At 43.4% G+C, this 20,069-nt stretch overlaps 1 protein-coding gene across 1 annotated transcript in view; it reads left to right on the plus strand.

Annotated features, from left to right (window-relative positions):
- MYO3A (myosin IIIA) overlaps positions 1-20,069 on the plus strand; it is a 258,190-nt gene that overhangs the window by 30,574 nt on the left and 207,547 nt on the right. The window lies entirely within an intron of this gene.

Genomic DNA, 20,069 nt, shown 5'->3' on the forward strand with positions numbered 1-20,069 from the left:
TCGAGTATAAACCTAGGATGCAAAATGCAGAAGCTATTGGTGAGTTTCAATAATCAAAATAAGTGAAAATAAAATTACTAAATATTGAGACATCAGTGGGGTAATGTATTTAAATATTTCTTTTAAATAAAAAACATAAATAAAAGGACAAGTCATTTAACATTAGTAAACCAGCACAGTAAGTGGAAAATAGGTTCAACAAAAACAATAAGGTATCAGCAATAATACCTTAAGAGTACTGTCTCCTGAGCTCAATCAGCAACCAAGCTAAAATGTAGAATTAAAATCCTTCAAAACTGGATTCCTCATCATCATCTGTATCCCAATGCTGGTGTGAGGTCATCATAGATGCTGTCCTCACTGAGATCGCTGTCCTCACCATCACTGCTGTCATTTTCATACAAAGTGCAGTCTTCACTGCCATCCATAGTATTACTAATACTACATTTCTGGAAGGCACGTCACACCATGTCTTCTGGAATGTCTTCCCATGCGTCTCGAACCCACTGCTATTAACTCTATGTCAGGCTTCTTGTTAGTCGGGCTTGACCAGATGACATCCATTCGTGCCACTGACCCGTGTATAAGCCGAACCCCAGTTTTTCAGCACATTTTTTGTGCTGAAAAACTCGACTTATACACGAGTATATACTGTAGGTTGTGCAAATGATTTACGTGCTCAGTTGGCGGTTCAAGTTCACCCAGAAGCTCCTTGGAAACAAAGCTACTTCTGAAAAATCACTCACTCAAACCCCTGAGAAGGCAGTTCTACTGTGACTTAAAGAGAGCCAGAAAAATTCATGGAAATATCCCATTCTCTTTAGATTCCATCTGTCCACAAACTTTTTGAAGTCCTCTCATCTACCAAGTCACCATAAGCCAAGTTGCAGGCCCTTGGTAACTGGTCGAGCTGAGGGAGACTTGTGAAGAGCATGGATGTGCTTCTCTCGTTGACCTATCCAAGCACAGTCTGCAGCCCAGTCTGCCAAAGGCATCCGGCTCTCTAGAGAGAGATTGGGTCAAGAAGTAACACGTAAAAAACACCAAGATGGTATTCAGTATTTAAACATAGGAATGTATAGCAAAGCCAAGGCTGTCTCTGGAGGGCGGTTGTATAAAGTTGCTTAACTTCTCTTTAGCGTGTGGAGAATTAATTTCCCGAGTCAAACAATAAGGTTTCATGTGAGAAGGAATGGCCAGAACCAAGGGGGAGGCACATCCCTTTCCCTGAGGAAAGAAGCAATGGGGAGAGGCAGGAGAAGGTGGTGCACTTTAAATAACGGAAGATGACCAGGAGAGAAAGCTCTCTTCCACTCACACGTGTGTTTGCTAATGGAACAGAAGGAAGACACTTCATAAACTGTCCCAATCCAGGCTGAAATGGGCTACACTGTAAGTGATCTCAGGGGTTCATTGTGATGAATCAGAAGGAAGACCCACATTTAGCTTTCCCACTTCCGTACCCTCAGTTCTCATAACCCCAAACAAACAACCCATGGCCATGGGGTTCGTGATAAGTCATCGTGGCTCTACACAGAACACTGGAGGCTGTACATCTTCACAGGAGCAGGTAGCTTCGTCGTTCTTCTGCAGAGCAGCTTGTGGGCTTGAACCACTGAACTTGTGGTGAGCAACCCAATGGCTAGCCCACAATGCTACCAGGGTAGCTCATAAACCCAGAGGAACTCAGAATTTGGCTGGGGAGTTTCTTGATGTTTGCTCGGAGAAGGTAACGAGGCCACAGAACAAGGCACCAGTACTCTCCATTTGAGTTTGTAGTTATTTTTAGCTGCCTTTGGGGCAGCCTGAATCAAGGCCACCCCATACCCACTGGGACCAGACCATTGGGATCTATAGGGTTTCCACAGGCTGATTCTCAGCAGTAGATTGGCAGACTTTGGGGAGGCCTGGTGGTGCAGTAGTTACATGTTGGGCTGTGATCCACATGATCAGCCGTTCAAGCCACCAACAGTTCCTCGAGAGAAAGACTGGCCTTTCTGCTCCCATCAACAGTTCCAGTCTCAGAAACCCACAGGGGGTCGCTGTGAGTCAGCACTGACTCCATGGGGGGAGGGAGGGTGTTCCTCCTGGGTTAGTGGAATGGTCATCGTGCTGAAGGTTCTGTGTTTCATTTGCCTGCCTTTCTGCCAAACTGTAAGCTTCATGAGGACACAATCTCTGGTCTGTCACTTTATCCTGGGAGTCAAGTATGGACCTCAGCCACACTGAAATCAGATTGCTCAATAAGTACTGTTGAATGATTTAAAAAGACATTTCCATACAGGTATGTGCTCCTGAGAAAGTCACCGAACATCTCTAAGGGCACAGCACTGCCCCCAGGGGTTTGGTGGCCAGGACATAGGCAAATTACTTAGTATGATGGCTGGCACTTTATAAGCCAAGCCAACAGTTAGCACTTTGAGCTCACTGCTGTATGCATAGTAAAGACCAGGTACACAGTTGCTAACAATGAAAAAAAATCTGAGTTCCTAAAAGCACTGTATGTTTATCTTGTTTGATTGATTGTTTTTTAAAGCAGTCCTTACTTAGAGTTACTTTTTCACATATATAATTCTTCCTAGAAGTTGGTCGGTGAGAGTTTGGACTTGTCTCCGTCATTCTTTAAGGACTTTCTTATTCTTTGGCACAGGACATTACAGGATGATCTGGTGCGTTACCTGCCCCAGACCAAAATAATAACAAAGCAGCTCTTTTTTTTTTGTTTTGCTTTTAGATAGTGCCATGGTGGGTGAGACATTGGGCCACATGTCCAGCAGTTTGAAGCCACCAGCCACTCCCTTGTGAGAGAAGCGAGGCTCTCAGCTCCTGCAAAGAGTTTACAGTCTTGGAAACTCACCAGGACAGTTCTACTCAGGCCTACCTGGTGGCTAGGAGTCAAAACTGACTGGGTCGCTGGGAGCATTTTAGAGTAAACTCACTATTATTTTAAAGATCAAGCCACTTAGCTACAGGCTAAATAGGCTTCGGTCTGATCCTACTGGTTTTGAATATAACCTTGAAGAAAACCTCTTGTGTGCTTGTTATCTGGGCTAGTGCTCACAGAAAACCACCAGAGAAAAAGTAACAGGTGAGCCAGTCCATGTAATCCAGCGGGTGCTTCATCTGTGACTTCTGTATGATCAATCAACAAATAATATGGCCTGTAAGGAGATAAACCTCTCAGGCAGGTCAACTAAAACTTCGGTGTCTGAAAATGCTGTCCTAATCTAGCGCAGAAAATGGCAGAGAGAGGCTCAATTTAAAGGGCGGGGCTCAGCTCTCCTTTCTGATGACGCCTCTCTGGGGAAGTTCCTTCCTAATAGAATAGCTAACATTTCAATACAAAGGTGCAGAATGTTCTTTGAGTGATTTATTTAGACAATGTTCTGATGGCAGAATGTTTTGTGGCTTTAAATCTCTTATTACCCACATGGCCAATTTTTAGAGCACATCCCCAAATGTGCAATGTAGGTCAAAAAGAAATTAGGATTTATTCATTAATGACCCATTTTTTTAACATCAAGTGACAAAAGTGCACCTGAATTGAAAGACAGTTAAGTCTCCTTCCCTTTTTCTGTCCTTCCTGCCAATTCAGAGCAACAGTCATCAATGGGCTCAGCAGGCACCACAGTCGGATACAGCTGAGCATAACTTTTGAAATCCCCATCAGGCAAGCAAGATGCCATGCATGGGTGAGGGGTGGCAGCGGTAGTCTGGCATGGGATGCAGGAACCCAGAGTGGCATGAGGAGGCATCTGTACATGGGCATGCTGGCCTCCCTAGCTGGCTTGTGAAAGCCTGAGTGAAGTGAGGAAGAAATCCAAGCAGGGATGGGGAAAGAGGTAGGAGATGGGTTCCATAAAAAGGGTTGGATACGATAAAAATTTTATTGAAGGCAAAGGGAGCCAGGTTTCTTACTGTTGGAAGAGAGAATTACAAAATAAAAAGAGAGAGAAGGGTGAAACTAGAACAACAACAATGGTATTGGATTGATCTTGTAGGTATCAATACGGATCATGGTTTGCAGTGCAGAGGGGGTGGGGTGCTTTAAGCAGTTGACTGAAAGAATTGAATTAAAAGACAATGGTATTTTCCACATCACTTTGTGAAGCCCCCCCACACGCGTGTGTGAGTACACATAAATAGAAACAAACCCAATGTCATGTGCACATGCTGTGTCTGTAGATATTCCCCAGATCTTTCTCATATAAGGATGTGGGAGCGTCCAAAACCAACCTCACTGCTGTTGAGCGGATTCTGGCTCATAGTGATCCTGGTACAACTGCCTGGGTGAGTTTCCAAAACTGGAAATTCACAGGAGTAGAAAGTCTGATCTTTCTCCTGCAGAGCCCCTGGTGGTCTTGAACTGCTGACCTTTCAGTTAGCAGCCCCCTCAAATAATGCACTATGCCAAAAATCTCAATTGTATCTTGACCCCAGATCTTGGTTTTGAAAACCATTTGAAACTCAAAGGAACCAAAGATCCTTGGGGAAAACACCTACTTGGGAGCAGGGCAGGTAAAGTTCAAGGTCATCCTAAAACATACTGTCCCAAGAAGTACCAAATTCACTGCCGTTGTGTGAATGCTGACTGCACTCTGTATTTCCTAAACTGTAGGGGTTACGTGCTGCACTGCTCTCTGCATGGTCGGCCAGTCAAAATCACCAGGAGCTCTGCTGAAGACTGGGCTTTGTCCCCCCATAAACAGTTGCAGTCTTGGAAACCCACACGGGGGTTGCTATGAGTCAGTATCGACTCGGTGACAGTGAGTTTGGGAAACTTTTCATGGGAATAGAAAGCCTAATCTTTCTCCCGTGGTACTGCTAGCGGTTTCAAACTACCAACCTTGAGGATGACAGTCCAATGTGTAACCACTAAACCTCCAGGGCTCCTATCTGAATAAAATAAAACCCATTTGTCAATACTGGCATAAATAGGGAGATAAGTAACAATTTGGGATATGTAAAAAAAATTTCCTTATAGAAAAATGCCTAAGCATCGATTGATGGAATGATGGAATGTTTTAAATCATCATTTGATAGTCATTATACTAAGAGTTAATTCATTGAAAGTATTAGTAATGGTGCTAAAGCCAGATGGTGAATTCCCTCTCCCAATTTTTTATTGTAAATTAGGTGGTGGGTTACATTCTAGATCATCAACTTTGTGTTCAACAATTTAAACTAATAATCAAACTCCCCAATAGTTCACCCTCACCTGTCTCTTGACTGCCCTTCTTGCTCTTATGGATGGCGGTCTTCCATGACCCTGAATTGGCACCAGTCAACAGTCTCCCGTTGCTTTATCCACCCCCTACCCGCACTCCAAAGTCTGTTCCCTTTGGCATGAAATTCTTTTTCTTGGATTTTTATCTTTTCGCCTTCGAACCACGGTCTCGTGAGCTTCGTCCTTTTGTGAGGGAGAAATTTCACTCAGTGTGGTATTCTCTGGGCCCCTCCATGTCAGGAGGTGCGTTATGGCTTCATCGTTGTCTTTAGTGCTGCATAAGGAGCTTGGTGGCATAGTGGTTACTTACCTGTTGTGCTGCTAGCGTAAAGGTCAGCAGTTCAAAACCCCTAGCAGGAGAAAGATGAGGCTTTCCACTTCTGTAAAGAGTTGCCGTCTTAGAAACCCACCGGGACCCATCCTATGAGTCAGAATTAACTGGATGGCAGTGAGTTTTTGAGATAATATTCCAATGTGTATATGCACCATTTTCTTTATCCATTCTTTTATTAGCCTTTATAATGGACTAAGTGGGAGGATCAGTGAGTTCGGTTTGGGATGGAAGAACGCTTCGCTTCCAATGACTGCATCGGCAGGGGAAAACCAGAGCCCTCTGTCACCAAGCGGATGATAAGCCCTAGCAACCCTGTCTCGGCTTTGTGGAGCTGCACATCTTACCTGGGAGCAGTTACCTCATCCTTCTCAGAGATGCTGAGGGGTTTAAGCGGTGACCTGGGGAAGGCCAGAAATGACTGACTCTGTTTTCGCTTGGCTCTTCATTTGTCGCATCCTTGGGTTGGGCCACCTTGTGTATAATTTTAAACTCAGCTCCACCAGTGTCTAGAGTGGGTAGCAGACAAACAAACAAAACCTTTCTTGATTATCTGATTAATTTCATTTTATTCCCTCATAAATACCAGACCGTCTGAGGTTCATTCCTATCTTTGGCTCAGTTTAAAAAAAAAACAACTTTTTATTATGAATTATGTGAAGGCTTACGGAGCAGATCATCAGTTTTACATTCAACAATTCAAATACATTTGGTTTAATTCAGCTATTACAATCTGCTCCAGGTACCATCACTTATCCTACTTCCTCTCTGTGTTTCCCGTGTCCATACCTCCATCTTGCTCAACCCTCTGAACTTTGTCCTTGAGTGAATACTGCCCCTTTGATTTTAAGTGGCTGATTTATACTAACAAAACGGTAAGTTCTACTCCAATCCTGAAGAGTGACTGAGGGCCAAAGTCCGGGGTTTCCATCAGTCTCTGTTTGACCAGTAAATATAGTCTCTGGTCGACTTTTCATTTCTATCCCACATTTCTCCCTATTCTCTCGAGGACCTTCCAATGCAGTGCTTCTCAGCCTTCCCAGTGCCACGACCCTTCAATGCAGTTCATGTGGTGGTGAAACCCACCATAAAATTATTTCCATTGCTACTTCATCACTGTCATTTTGCTACTGTTATGAATCGGGCGACACCTGTGAAAGGGTCATTCGACCGACCCCCCCCCCAAGGGGTCTCGAGCCCTAGGTTGAGAACCGCTGATCTAGTGTGATCCTTTTCAGTGGGCAGGTGGTAGTGGTAGCCAGGCACCATCCAGTGCTTCCGGTCTCAAGGTGGGAGAGCCCAGTGTTTGCATGGCCCATTAGTCCACGGAACTAATGGTTTCCAGGGGTCTTTGGATCCTCTTCCCGCGTCTTTCTTTTGCATGGGAAAAGACCAGTACTTGCTCTTAGTAGCTGGTCATGAGCTTTCAAGACGCCAGGCAATACTTGCCGAAGTAGGCTATAAAACACTGTCTGTGAGAGCTATTTTTAACCAATTGCTCTTCATCTCTCCTGAGACCATGACTCTGTGCCTCAGGACCAGCATCTCATTCCCTCCAGGTGTCTGGCTATGAGCTCTAACCCCTTTTAATTCTATAATCACAAATAAGTTATTTTGCATAATTGTGGCATACTTTGGACAAGTGTAAAATGGGGCTGTGTCACATTGAATGGAATTGTTTTGGAAGGAAAAGGCAAAGGTAAAAGAAGCAAGCTCAAGAAGTACGACATGGTACCAAACAAAAACCCCACCCAGACCTTCTCCTGACGGTGACACCTGGTTTTGTGTCATCCCACAGTCGCTGCTGGGGTTGCGCCCGTTGTTGCAGCCCCTGTGCCAATCCAGCTCATTTTTCCCGACTTCCACTTTACCACACAGGGTGCCCGTTCCAGGGACTAAGTCATAGAGTCTGTATGCGATTTCAGACGCTCTGGTCCTTAAGACAGCATCATCTGTCTCCTGGTTTGTTTACCTTTCTTGCAAGCCAAATGCCTATCTCCCTACCCCGAGTTAGAAATTTATTTAATAGGTATACCTGGCAGTGCGTACTTTGGCTTTAATTTTTTCATTCTCACTCAGAAAAAAATCCTAAATAGTATGTTTCATCTTAATTTTTAATCTACATCTTTCAAGCATCTGTGCTACCTCTAATTTGGTGCCACAATGAAGTGATTGTTATCTAATTCCTTGCATACATTTATATAATTATAAATATATATTTATAGATATTGTATAATTATTCATTTATGTAATATATTGTACATATATTCTATATAATTATACAATATTATACATAGTATATATTAGATCATTATAAATATAATTATATCATTCTATTGTATACAGTTGTAACTCTGGGAATTGAAAATCATATGCTATTTTGAAAAGAGATCTTGACCTGTTAAATATAGTCTCTGCTACCCATCAGCCCACCACCCTGGCAAAGTAATTTTGCCTTTTATGAATCCCAGTTTCCTCATTTATAAATTGAGAATAGCAACTAGAATATGAGAGGGCTTCAGAAAGATTGTGGGAAAAATTCCTTTATCTTTTAACTCCATTTTCCATAAGCTTCTTGGAACCCATTCATAGTTTTACCTCCTAAAGTCATTTAAAACAAGTTATCAATCAATTCTGTCTGTAGTGATCCCATGTGTGCTTGAATAGCACTGCACTCTGAAGGATTTTGGTGATGGTGATCTTTAAGAAGCAGGTCACCAGACCATTCTTTCAAGATACATTGTGGTAATTAGGGCCACCAGCCTTATGGCTAACCGCTGAGCCCTTCGCTATATGTGCAACAGAGAGAATCACCATTGGTTATAATATGGGTCAAATGCAATCATGAATATTTAAAAAAACACTATAAAAATGAAATGTTATAGCAATGGAAAGATGATTATTCATAAAAGCATTTTTAAAGAATGGATTATGTTCCATTTGCCTTTGCAGTAGCATGTCAATCTACAGATATAATTCTTTCTTTTTGAGGAGCTGAATGTTATGAACCTTGGAAATTGAGAGCCATAGCTTTAGACAAGTGAGTTGACTAAAAAGCAGTGTAACTATTGGAAATCCCCTCACAGAAGGGTAACCAGGAAGGGACAAGTCAGCCAGACTGTAGTATAGCACTGACAAAATTCACAACATTCCTCTAGTTCCTTGATGTTTCCTCTCCCCATCCCCACTATCCTGACCCCAGTTCTACCTTACATATCTGGTTAGATCAGAGCATGTACACTGTACATGCCATCAACACATGGAATTCAGGACAGATAAAGCCCTCAGGAACAGTAAAGGGAAGGTAAGGGGAGAAGGGGGAGAAAGGGGGAGCCTATCGCAATAGTAGATATATAACACCCCCTCAGGGGGATGAACAACAGAAAAGTGGGTGAAGGGAGACAGTGGGCGATATAAGATATGGAATAATAATAATTTATAACTTATCAAGGAATCACAAGAGTGAGAGGGTGGGAGGGTGGTGGAGGGGGTTGAGGTAAAGAGGAGCTGATACCAAGAGCTCAAATAGAAGGAAAAGGCTTTGAAAATGATGATGGCAACCTATGCACAAATGTAACTGATACAATGGATGCGTGGATTGTTAAAAGAGTTGTAAGAGCCCCCAATGAAATGATTAAAAGATAAAATCAAAAAGCAAACTAGTCAACATGTAGATAATAATTTATATTTTAATCACAAGTCTTTTGGTTGTGAGAATTAGAAACCCAAACAAGTTTTTAAAGGGTATGCTATCAAAAGAGGCAGTCTTACAGGTAAGGAGGACTTTGCTTCATGGGATGTTGTCCCACTGGAGAAACAATGTTTGTTTGCAGATTATCCTCTGGAATTTCCATGTTATCCATCATCTTTGCTCCAAAACAACAGCTTCAGTCTTCCCAGTCCATCTGACCTCACAGATCCAGGGTCAACAGCTAAATGACCCAGACATTTAGCACCCGAATCCAAAATCCTAGAAAAGGGACTTTGGCCCAACCAAGTTCAGGTACCCATATTTAATCTCATCGTCCATGGTCAGAACATGGACTTCCAAGATATAAGCAAGAATGTCTGCCTCCCACTCTTATTCTGCAGGTGATCTTGGATGAAGAAAGATTTTTTTTAAAAGAGTGCTGTGGAAGGGAGAGAATCCTCTGAGGTATAATAGTTAAAGGGTTCAGCAGCTAACTGAAAGGTTGCTGATACAAACCCACTCCTGGGCATAAAGATGTGACAGTTGGCTTCTGTTAAGATTTACCACCCTGGAAATGTCATGAGAAGTTCTGCTCTGACCTGCAGGCCGCTATGAGTTGGACTCCACTTGACAGAAATGGTTGGATGGGGGAATAGGAAAGGGGGTCCTGGGTGGTGCAAACAGTTAACATACCAACTGCTTATTGAAAAGTTAGAGGTTCAAGACTACCCAGTGGACTGTAACAAGGAAGCATCTTTGAAAAACATCAGGTCACCATGACTTGAAGTTAACTCAATGGCAAATGGTTTTTAGGTGACAAAAAAGGACAAAGACTGAGGTCTAAGAGACTAAGTTTTAAGACTAAGTTCTGCAATGAAGGTTTGCCCATTTGTTCAGCACTGTATTCTGAGATTCAAGATTTTAGTGCTTTGTTGTTGACATGCAATTACATAAAATTGAACACCCAAACATTCTACATGAATGTAAGAGTGGATTTCATACACTTTGATAAGCTGATTTTGGTCCAGCAACAGATAAAAGAAAGGTTAAAATACAAGCCAAAAAAATGTTTGCCTAACACAAAACAATCTCATTCCCTCAACACACATGTCAATTTTTAATAATAGCAACCCCCTGTGTCTTTCCATGATGGGGTCAAGTTAGATGAACCAAAGAGGACTTTGCTTGCATTTTTGAGAATCTTGGCCCTTATTTTTTCTTATTGGAGTAGAACTCATTGATCTTAGACTGCTGCTCTAAAATATTAATCTCAGAAGATTGTTCGTGGTGGAGGCAGGAAAGGGGAAAATGGGAGAAGGGAAAGGAAAAAATGGGAGTGAAAAAAATGAGGCCGGTGATCAATGAGGAGAACATGCCATGAATGCGGGGCGTGGTTTGCTCAGCTCTATTACCGAGGTCCAGTGCTCAGCCTGCCAGACCGCAGTAAACCCTGACAGCCAACAGGTGTTCCCAAAAGCAAGGAGAAGACAGACAGGAGCATTGTCTAACAGCTCCAAGAAAGCCCTGCACCTTGTCATTATAAAATATGAGCCGAGGGTTAGAGAAGGGAGGGTCCAGAGCAGAACATGAGAGGGGACTAATTTTCAAAGAAAATCATACAAGTGCTGGAATCTGTGATGTTTGAATTGACCTGTCATGTATTTCTTGAATCCTAAAACTGGAGCGGACCTTGCATATCATTTAAGGGCATCAGAAGGTTTGTTTTTGTTCTTAAGAACACGATGTTGTGAGGATATGAATTTTCTGGTGAGAAAATACAAAGCCTCCATGAGATTTGCTAAGGAATTGGTGGCTCAAAAGAGTCATAAGACTTCATTGAATACTCTTTATTTATTCCAGACTCTAAACTTACAAATGAGAAGCAAACCAAAGCCTAGAGAGGTAAAATGACTAGTCCAAGACCAGAGTAGCCTATTTATAGACAAGTTACAGCTGTTTCAAAACATGTTAACTCAAGACTATAAACTTCAATGTATGTACCAAAGATGATCACCTCTACACGCCTCTTAAGGGGAGAATTGTATATCAATGTGGAGTCTTAAGGTGTGTTTTCTTTCCTGCCATCCATGTCCACTTTAATATATTCTAATGGAGCCCTGGTGGTGTGGTGGTTACGCTTTGGGCTGCGATCCGCATGGTCGGCAGTTCAAAACCACCAGCAGCTCTGAGGGAGAACGACGGCCCCTTCTACTTCTGTCAGCAGTTACAGTCTCTGAAACCCAGGGAGCATTGCCATGAGTCAGCACCGACTCCAAGGCAGTGAGAATGAGAATGCTCTGACTTTGGGTATTTTTAAAGGAAGATAATTTGCAATTCAGGTATCTACACGCCTAAAATACTGACTTTACCATTGCAAATCCATTAGAATCAAGTAGCTCTGACTTGTAGCAACTCCAGAGGATGGGGATGCCAGTAGGGTTTCCAGGGCTGGTAATCTTTACAGAAGCTGCCTGTCAGACCTTTCTCCCATGGACTAGCTGCTGGTTTTTCATTGCCATCTGGTCTTTTATAAAGCATTACTAACCTGACCATCTTAGCCTCATTTAAAATAAAATGGGGATATTAGGTGGTATCAATCTTTTGGCCCCTTCCTGTTGACATACTTTGATTTTAGAATCCAAGAGTACTTCCTGGGGCCTTTGTGAGGTGGCATCCACTGGATAACACTGTTTTTTTTTTTTTCTGGTTTTATTGATTGGGGCGGGGAGAGGGTACAAATAAGTGTTTGACAGTAAGCAAATTCACAAGTACAGAGTCTGGGTCACAAGGACCAGCTGGTTTTGATGCAGAATCCCGTGGTCTCACACATCTGTCCTGGAAGTAAAGCTCACTGCCACAAGTTGCTTCGAGCTCGAAGTTCTTCAGGACAGAGGATTTCTGAAACTGTGCATCTCGACAGAGCAGGCAGCTTCATCTTCCTGCTGCAAAGCAGCTGGTGATCTGGGACTTCCGACCTTTCTGCTAAGGGTCCAACACGTCTCCCACAGCACTCAATAGGATGCGTGCAGCATGGAGCAGATGCCAAACCTGAGCTAAACCAAACACACTACCATGAAGACAGTTCCAAGTGACAGGGACCCTGTGGGGTAGAGGGGAACTGCCCCCTGTGGATTTCTGGGGCTGTCAATTTTAGAGGAGCAAAAAAAAAAAAAAAACACCTCGTTTTTCTCCCTCGGAGTACTTGGTAGCTTCCAACTACTGCCGCTGTGGTTCCCGGCCCAGTGCTGAGCTCAGGAAACCACCGCAGCACCTCAGACACCATCGAGGTTTTAGTAGATGGGCCTGAAACGGCCTGAAAACCCCCAGTGTAATTAAAGCAGAACATTGTCTTAATGGTCTTGTGGCTTTGAGCTTGTTTTTAACAAACAACAATCCTGCTCCTCTCTTCCTCTTGCCTCCCCAGCCCTCCCTTACCCACCTCTCTGCTTTGCTCTCCGCTCCGGCTTTTCCTTGCCCTCCCCTCTCCTCTCTCTCCTCTTCTCTTCTGGATGACTGCCCTCCCTTCTAGCCCGTGATCTGCACAGTTCTGAGCCCTTCTCGCCTCCCGGTCCCTTTTGCATTCTCTCCCTGCCCTAACTTTTGCCTGGAATTTTCCACCCTTCTGCATCTTCTCCCCAGGAATGCTTATGTAACTCCTTTCTTTGGTGCCTGACTCTGTTAGTTACTCTGGACAAGAGGATTTTCCTAATCTTCTTAACTTCCTAGGGCTCCTGATGCCATGCTTTGGATCCCTATTGCTTTTTAAAAGTAATTTAGGAAACTCACATTTGCATTTTAGTACTTTTACCTTCAGAGCGGCTTTTCTCGTGAGAATTCGGATGAAGTACCTGTGCGGTTTGTCTTCAAGAAGGGGCAAGGTTGCTTAACTTGGAGATGAGCAGGGTGGGCAGTATGGCCTTCAAATTGCCCGCTAGCTCTGGAAGGCCATGCAGTTGGGCTGATAATTAAGTTGAATTTTAAGAGGCATCGCTTAAGCTCTTAAGAAAGGAAACGCACTAAATTGCTTCTTCTGTCATCATTCTTGCATAATTTGAAACGCGATAATCATCTAACCAAAAGCACTAATTCTAACTCCTGGAGGCCATCCAGTATCCTGAAATTCAAGGGTTTCCTGCTCTAACTCAGTGCAATCTCCCTCTTTTCCTTTATTTGGGGACTTTTTGTCTTTTCTTCTTCATATTCTGGCTGCATATCTCTGGCTTCTGTACAGATGACTCCTTCTAGGACCAGGAGAAAAAGTTCCTGGAAGACCCCACAGACACCACATGGCATATGAAACCCTCGCGGTGTTGAATTCATTCTCTGAACTTGCTTTGGGCCCGGGGCCCTTGGAGTAGGATCCCCCAATGCCAAGGTGTATGCAAGACATCAAATGCAGGGAGCAATCTTCATAGCCTGCCATAATGACCGCTGCTTTAGAGAATCCCGTCCTTTATAGTAATATACAAGCCGGTGTATAGAGGCCAGGATGAGGGCCTTCAAAGAGTTTGCACGAAAATGGAATTAAAAGATAATAGAATTTTGGCACAAACTCTTTGAAGCCTCTTTGTATAGTGTGCTTGCTCAAAAATGTGTTACTGTTAGGAATGTATCATTTAAAAGCTTGGAAGTAATACACTTGTCTTAATCTCATACAGTATTCCTATAATTATAATCTATAATTAATATAAACTTAATAACTCCTGTTGCAGGTGCTGTTGAGCTGGTTTCCTATTCACAAGGGCCCCCAGGCACCGCTTTTTGAAACTAATCATGCAATCCCCATGACCATGAATTAATGTGATCCAAAGGCTTCTTATTGGCTGATTCTCAGAAGCAAATCACCAGTCCTTTCCTCTTAAGCCAGTGGCTCTCAACCTTTGTAATGCTGCAACCCTTGAATACAGTTCCTCATGTTGTGGGCCCTCCCACCATAAAATTATTTTCCTTGCTACTTCATAACTGTAATTTTTCTCCTGTTATGAATCAGGTGACTCCTGTGAAAGGGTCGTTCGTCCCCTAGAGAACTACTGTAATAAGCTATCTTCATCTAGAATATTGTCTATTCAATATCACAGCAATATACCCATTCTATCGGGAATTGGCTGCACAGGAGGTACATTGGCTAGCATAGAATCTGGGTCCCCCGCGTGGAAACTGAAATCTCTACCACTGATTCTGTGACTCTTGAGCTCTGTAAACCTAATGTTAATTAGTACCTTTTAAAATTTGCTCCTTTATTTGTAAAACCCATTGGCCTCTTAGGATCTGTCAGGGTTCCTTCCTTTTAAGCAACGGAAACTAGCGCTGACCAACTTCCACAAGGATGCTGACAGGGACACTGGCTGGCTCTCTTCATCCAGGTGCCCATTGGCCTCCTCAGAGCAGAACGAGGGCAGCCCTAGACCTCCGGGCTAGCATCTCCTAAACTAACTTCACACTGGTTAGGTGCTTCCTAGGTAACTGAGCATCTCTCCTCAAAAGTCACCGTCCAACAAAATGAGTCTGAATTGTCTACATGGAGTGACATATAGATTCACACAAAAACTGTCAGCATCCTTTATGCGTATCCCTTATTTTCTGTCTTATGGAGAGTGGAGGAAAGTCCTTACCATACCCCTGTGTCTATACCTTTAGACACCAGGACGTGAAGACGTAATACCAAGGACAGCAACATCATAGCTTCTCCATTGGAAAGAGAGCCCTCCTCGTGGGGAGGGGTGGTGGTGGTGGAAAGGAGGCAGACAAAAAAATCAAATGATTAGCTCAAATGGCACATTTCTGCTGGAACTAAATTTCTATTTTAACTTTTATACTTGGTTGCATTTTCCTTCCCTTGATATTTTAATTAAATGATATTGAATTATTATACTATCTACAGCATTTAATCAATTATATCCACCAATACTCACTGCCATGCAGTCAAGGCTGACTCATAGTGACCAGCAGTGGGTTTTCAAGACTGTAACTGTTTACAAAAGTAGAAAACCCAGTTTTTTCCAACGGAGTTACTAATGGTTTTGACCTGCCGACCATGTCGATCAAAATCCAATGCATAATCACTACACTACCAGGGCCCCTAGATCCACCAGTGGTCAAATATAATTCAATTGTTCCATGTATAGCTAGAAATCCTTACGCTAATTTCAAATGGAAATTTTTAACATATTTTGCTTTTATGTACACAAATTATAATACTCTGATATTATCCCAAAATTTACATTTAATCATGTGTGCCTTTTGTTATTGGAAAAAGGTAATACCAAGCAATTATCCTTCTTCATATATTTGTTAGAAAATATTTAAAGGAAAACTCCAAAGGTATTCCCTTCTAGATTTGAAAAATGAATCAGGGAGGATTTTGTTTTGTCCTGTTTTGTTTTTCCCATCAAATCATGTTTGTTTTCAAAGGTCAAAATTGATAGGGCAGAGATTAAGGTTCTGTTTAAATAAGGTTTATGCATAGACAGAGTATGTCATTAAGAGATACCATTAATGTGAAGCCAGAAGACCCTCCCCATCCCTCTGTGTAAGTATATTTCCACCAGGAGAATGTCCAGGTGACCAAATCAGGACTTTAAAGTTCATGATAAAGGTCAAAAGCCAAATGCCATATCAGAAGAATCAAATATACCACATTTTAAATCTCAACTAGTGCTTTCTATCTAGTTATGAACTGAGTTTATAAGATAAGCTGTCAGAACCTACAAGAAACGTAACACCCGGGAATTCACCATTTGTAGTAAGAAAGTCAGGGAATACCGGCCCAGGAGTTGAGTATAGAAGACCATTCTGGTAGCCAGGCACCATCAGCTTTCTTCACAACATTTGCTTGTTCACCCGTTGTCTTCAGCAATTGTGCCAGGTAGGTGAGCATCTCAGACTGCCGAATTGTTAGAACAAAGTGTTCTTCTGTTGAGGGAGTACTTGTGCAGGGGGTCACTGTTTATCTGTTTTCTTAATACTCAACCTATAAATATATGTACCTAGATCTATTTCCCCCTCGTCGTATATAAATATATTTCCATCTTTATATGCCTGTATTTAAATCTCTATAACTACCCTTTGACTCCTAGTTCTTTCCTCTATTTCTTTGTACTTTCCTCTTGTCCCACTATCATGGTCTGCCTTCATTTGGGTTTTAGGATTTCCTCTCGGTTACATTGCCCTTGATACAGCCCTGCCAGATCTCTTACACCCTCCTTGCCACTGATTTTGTATCACTTGTTCCCTTGTCCCTGGGCTTGTGAATACCCTCTTCTGTCTTGTTTATTCTGTCTATCTCTTCCAGGTAGACATGCTATGTACCATCACAAGACTGAGTACAATGAAGCAACAACAGAAAGTAAAACAAGAGCTACAACAACACACACATACACACATAAATGTATGAGTAGTTCAGGGTCTGTTTGTTTTCCTGCATGGGTGCTTTCCAGTCAAGTCTGATGGGGTGCCATGCCCTGGCACCTCCTCTATCCCTGGGGACTTCATTGCTCTGCCTCCCCCGCTGCTCTGCTACATGCCCCTGGAGGTTGGCTTCAGTATAGTGAGCTCATGGCAGGCACAATTCCCGCAGTGTGTCTCTAGTGTTGTCCCCAATGGTACTATGGGTCAATGAGGAATGCTGTGTCATGCGGTGAGGCTGGCCCTGTGGTCATCTCTGTGCATTGCTGTTCTGAGCAGGAACGTTGTCCTCGGGGCTTGGTGAGCCAGGATGTGCTTCACTTTTTTTTTTTCTTCCCTATCCCTCTTTGTTGGCTCCTGTGTGCTCTGACCAGACCAGTCCCTCTTCCCCTTTTCTTGAGCTGGACCTTCAGTGCTGCCCTCTGAAGTGAATTCTTCTTGGGGGGAGGGTGGTGCTGTACACTTAGTTGGGGCTGGCCCCTCAGGCATCTCTATCAGTTCCCTGCTTCATGTCAGTGTGTTGCCTTCTTGTCTTGGAGCTCGGGCTGAAGTCTGGTCCCTCTTTCCCTGTGGAGACACAATCAATACCCTCCCCCTGCTCTCCCGGTTACCCATACTTTCCCCCCCCTCCCTTTTAATGGGATACCATATGTATCCCATATGTATCCTTGAGTTTAGTCTGGCCCCTGCCATGGTACCTGGACCTCACACCAGGGATGTATGTATACAGCATCTACCAAAAGATAATATGGCTACGAAAAGATATAGCACCTAAAGTCGCTGAAGACAATGGTGCACAAGCAAATGTGGTGAAGAAAGTTGATGGTGCCCCGCTACCAAAAGATATAGCACCTGAAGTCTTGGAGAACTGAAGATAAACAAGCAACCATCTAGCTGAGAGACAACAAGGCCCACATGGAAGAAGCACACCAGCCTGTCCCGACTCAATCACTGAGGATAAAGTGGGTACGTAAGCAAAAGTGGTGAAGAAAGCTGATAATGCCCGGCTAGCAAATGATATAGCATCTGGGCTCTTAAAGGCGTGAAGACAATCAGGCAGCCATCTAGCTAAGAAACAACAAAGCCCACATGGAAGAAGCACACCAGCCTGCCCCGACAAGAACGCTGAAGACAAAGCGGGTGCATAGGCAAATGCAGTGAAGAAAGCTGATAGTGTCCAGTTGTCAAAATATATAGAATCTGGGGTCCCATAGGCTGTAAGAGAAACAAGGGGCCATCTAACTTAGAAACAACAAAGCCCACATGGAAGAAGCACCCCAGCCTGTGAGATGACAAGGCTTCGAAGGGATTAGGCATCAAAGACCAAAAAAAAAAAAAAAAATTCATAGCATTGTGAATGAGGGGGAATGCAAAGTGGGGACCCAGGGCCCATCTGGGGGAAATTGGACATCCCCTTGCAGAAGGGCTGCGGGGAGGAGACAAGCCAGTCAGAGTGCAGTGTAGCAATGATGAAATATACAATTTTCCTCTAGTTATTAAATGCTTCCTCCCTCCCACTATCATGACCCCAATTCTATCTTACAAATCCGGCTGGACCACAGGATGTACACTGGCACAGATAGGAACTGGAAATACAGGGAATCCAGTACAGATGATGATATCGGGAGAGTGGAGGGACAGTGAGGGAGAAAGAGGGAACAGATGACAAGGTCTACATATAACCTCCTCCCTGGGGGATGGACAGCAGAGAAGTGGGTGAGGGAGACATCTGATGGTGTAAGATATAATAAAATAATAATTTATAAATTATCAAGGGTTCAGGAGGAGCGGGGAGTAGGGAGGTAGGGGAAAATGAGGAGCTGCTACCAAGGGCTCAAGTAGAAAGCAGGTGTTTTGAGAATGTTGATGGCAACATATGGACACAAATGATATATGCACGGATTGTGAAAAGAGTTGTATGAGCCCCTAATAAAATGATTTCAAAAAGCAAAACCAATAGAAGACCATTCTGTCCAGAGCAGGTCAAGGCTAGGAACACTGCTGTCTGGGGGAGCCCAGCCTCTGCTGTATGGACAACAGTGTTACGTGAAGTGAGACAAGAGCCTGTGCTCAGAATTCTCGTAATGTTCCCTGTGATTACGTCTCATGGGAAGACAAGTGAAATACTTGCTTTGACGGTCATTATAGCCTTTCAGCCCATAATCTTCCTCCATAAAAATGCCTCATTCTATTAGTGGGGATGATTTAAATAAACCCAGCCCCCTGCCAGTTGCCAACCAAGTGATTGTGACTCATGGGAAACCAGTGCGTGTCATATTGCAGGTGTGCCTCCCAGGTTTTCCAGGACTGGCAATGCTATTGTCTTTGCATGCCACCATGTCCATTCTAACTCATCATCACCCCGGGCGACTGAGTAGAATTACCCCCAGGAGTTTGAATCACCAACATTCAGGTTAGCAGCTGACCATATCAGTGCCGTCGATAAGTATTATCAATTTGAAACTTTTCATCAGATGGCATATTTCTTTTTTTAAAAACATTTTATTAGGGGCTTATACAACTCTTATCACAATCCATACATATACATACATCAATTGTATAAAGCACATCTGTACATTCTTTGCCCTAATCATTTTCTCTTTTTCCCCCCTTTTCTTTTTTTTACATTTTATTAGGGGCTCATACCACTCTTATCACAATCCATACATATACATACATCAATTGTATAAAGCACATCCGCACATTCCCTGCCCCAATCATTCTCAAAGCATTTGCTCTCCACTTAAGCCCTTTGCATCAGGTCCTCATTTTTCCCCCTCCCTCCGTGCTCCCCCCTCCCTCGTGTGCCCTTGGTAATTTATACATTGTTATTTTGTCATATCTTGCCCTATCCGGGGTCTCCCTCCCCCCTTCTCTGCCGTCCATCTCCCAGGGAGGAGGTCACATGTGGATCCTTGTAATCAGTTCCCCCTTTCCAACCCACTCACCCTCCACTCTCCCAGCATCGCCCCTCACACCCCTTGTCCTGAAGGTATCATCCACCCTGGATTCCCTGTGCCTCCAGCCCCCATATGCACCAGTGTACAACCTCTGCCCTATCCAGCCCTGCAAGGTAGAATTCGGATCATGGTAGTTGGGGGGAGGAAGCCAGATGGCATATTCCTAAGGTGACTATTTGGAAGGAATTTTATTTCTTTTCCAAGTCACCTACTACATGCGTAAGATTATGGGAAAACATCAAACCCACCGGAATGTGTTATTGGGGACATAAGGAAGGAAGCACATTCAAATAACAATTATGTACAAAATGTGTACTGGACAAAAAATGAGCTTACTGCCGTTGAGTCAATTCTGACTTACAGGGTAGAACTGCCCCAATGGGTTTCTGAGACTGTAACTCTCCATGGGAGTCGAAGGCCAAGTCTGTCTCCCAGTACTAGAGAAAAGTAGTCCAA

This window comes from Tenrec ecaudatus, chromosome 6 (assembly GCF_050624435.1).
Source record: "Tenrec ecaudatus isolate mTenEca1 chromosome 6, mTenEca1.hap1, whole genome shotgun sequence".
Lineage (NCBI taxonomy): Eukaryota > Metazoa > Chordata > Mammalia > Afrosoricida > Tenrecidae > Tenrec > Tenrec ecaudatus.